Genomic DNA, 3,030 nt, shown 5'->3' on the forward strand with positions numbered 1-3,030 from the left:
ATTGTAATCATGATTACAAGTAATTGATTACTGTAATCGACTATGTAATCATGATTACAGCTGTAATCAAACTTTGTAATCACGATTACAAGTAATTGATTACTGTAATCAATATTGTAATCATGATTACAGCTGTAATCAAAATATTTGAAAATTGTAATCATGATTACAAGTAATTGATTACTGTAATCAAAAAATGTAATCGATTACATTTTTGGCCAACTCTGGTATTAACATTGATGGAAGAGTTGAAATTAAAAAATAGTCAAAAATTAAACAATTTGATGTAGAGTCCTAATTCAGAGCTCCATTGCCAATGCTGTTGTATCATGCAATGCATCGTCTCAGTAAGATTTTTAAATAATTCCATTTCTCCTCCAAACAAGGTCATACTTGTGCTACTGGGGCTTGCATCAGTCGCAAAATGTATAAATATGCGAAATAGGCAAAGTGTGCTGAGCGGAGCTGCCTCACTTTTTCGCTTTCAATATTAACATCTGCTTCAAAGGAGAAAGAGCTCTCGTCTCCCAATGAGGTGACTCAGGTTCGAAGTTCGAATCCCAGTGATGGCTGGTAGATACAAGTTTTGCTTTCGGCTCACACCGACCAAAATGCCGTTGTCAGTGGTAGACGAATCAAAAATTAGAATTCTTTTACCATCATGCTCACCCTAGAAGGTTTTCGGAGGTTTTCTTCTCCATGTAACACAAATACGGATATGCAAATATTAGAAAAAAAATCACAACTTCCTCCATGAAGTCTAGTTTTTTTTCAAAAAATTCCTTTGATTTTTGGGTTTCGTTCAAAATTATATGGCTATGAAACTGAACATCGATAGTCGTAAATCCAAAAGTGGGTCACAGGTATTCAACATCGGTTATAAAATAAAACTTAAAATCTTGGTAGTAAAGCAAGAGGCTCATCTGGTATTATTGCGTTAAGATCTGTATCTGTTCCTGTGTGACAAAGGAAATTTCACCGTCAGACGTAAAAGGGGAAAGCGGTTTCTTTGGATGTTGAATGAAAGTAAGGCAAATGTTTACGTTTTGGTTACTACTGTTGCTGTTGTTAATTTACGTCGCACTAGAGCTGCATAATGGGCTATTGGCGACGGTCTGGGACACATCCCGGAGGATGATCCGAAGACATGCCATCACAATTTTGATCCTCTGCGGAAGGGATGGCACCCCCACTTCGGTAGCCCAACGACCTGCACGCGAAGTCGAGCACTTTTCTGTAGCACAGTTTAACGAGGACCAATACCGCACACCCTCGGTCCCTACGCAGACTGTTCCAAGTGGTCACCCACCCGCACACTGACAGCAGCCAGTGATGCTTGACTTCGGTAATCTGCTGGGAACCGTGTCTTAACGATCAGTCCACTGCGGACGTTTTGGTTACTAAGTCGGTTAGCAATAACTGCTACGTCATAGAAAAAAGAGATGAGTTGTCTATTCGCATTGACATTAGTGCAGAGTGAATACCACTGAAATGAGTTTTGAAGCGCTTTAAATTCATGTTTAAGTCCCATCGTAATGACAAAGAAGAAAATCATAAAACTGCCAACCAACGCCATATTTATAAACCTGAATGGAAAAGAAATGATTACCTGGCTAAGAGGACTCTACTGAACACCCAAAAATAATTTTGTTTAGCCAACTCACAGGCCCAATCCCCTAACTCGAAAATAAGCTATGGATTAAGTAAATTTCTTTAAGTAAATTTCAGTGATAATTTCTGTCAGAATGACACACCAAATGGAAAATTTCCTTAGAATTTTAAACTTGATGTCATTCTGACGCAATTTATCTCTGAAATTTTTTTATTATTTTAATATATATATATTTATATATATACAGAGTTAAAATACTGAATATTTTTTGAGGCTACCCCGTATTAGGATACCTTTCCTAGATTGTGTAGGTCTGTTAAAAAAAAAATTGAGCTATAATACTGTGGTGCTTTTGAGTTTTGCTGATTTGGCTGATCTCTCATGATTTGCACCGGCCACATTTAAATTAGATATAATAAAAATAAACTTATGTTCTAATCTCAATTTTTACAATAATATCTCGCTTTAGAAACCCTATGTGCTTTATTTGGCAACAAACAATAACAACAAACGGTATTTTACAGTATGAAATCTTGATCAAAACGACTATGCGAGGAAGTATTTTTTCATTAGAGTCGTGACAAATAAAATAGAACTCTGCCTCAATTGAATAAATAGTAGTTCAGTTTATTGTGAACGAAAAACGTGAATCGAATTTTGAGAACTGCTCGAGTAGGAGAAACCATAAAAATGTTTTTTTACTTTGCGAAGAGTAGTCTATCCAGCATGCATTAGGTAAATAGGGAAAATTTGTAATATGTACTTCATGCGACTGTAATAGATTGATTGATTTTAGCTTGGCGGGGCCCCTCTAAACTATCAAAGGTAGTAGGGTTCGTATATGTTCAATTCTATGTTCCAAGAGTAAGCTGCCATTATTTTTTATTGGTGATTATTAAACATTAAATTAATATAATTTGATTATACTACTTGGTTGATAATATGTTATTTATATAAGAACTTAAGTATTAGGATAGTTACCCAGATAGCAATATAAGGTTTTTTCAACACAACAAAAATCTTTTCATGCAAACCTAAAAAGGTTTTTTTACACGGTTTACGTGTAAACCTTCTAACCTTCAAACGTGGTCTGCGACAATCTGCTCTATTCTACACACATTACCCTAATCCGAAACCTTGGAAAACATCCTTCAACATAACAACCTTAAAACGAGGTTGTCTTAGGGTTTTTAAGCGGGGAAAAAAAAACCTTGAATAAAGCTAATTCTAAGATGAAAATCATCTTAAATCTACATAATTATAAGGTTTCCGTTTGCAACGTTTTCGTATGCTCAGCTAAAATCTACCCTGTCACAAGATTTTCATTGACAATGCAATTTAATGCTATTGCTAGTGTACGTCAGTGTAATAAATAGGAATTTATTGAATTTTTTTTTTTGTATCAATACTTTTTAAAG

The sequence above is a fragment of the Parasteatoda tepidariorum genome, chromosome 4, assembly GCF_043381705.1.
Source record: "Parasteatoda tepidariorum isolate YZ-2023 chromosome 4, CAS_Ptep_4.0, whole genome shotgun sequence".
Classification (NCBI taxonomy): Eukaryota; Metazoa; Arthropoda; class Arachnida; order Araneae; family Theridiidae; genus Parasteatoda; species Parasteatoda tepidariorum.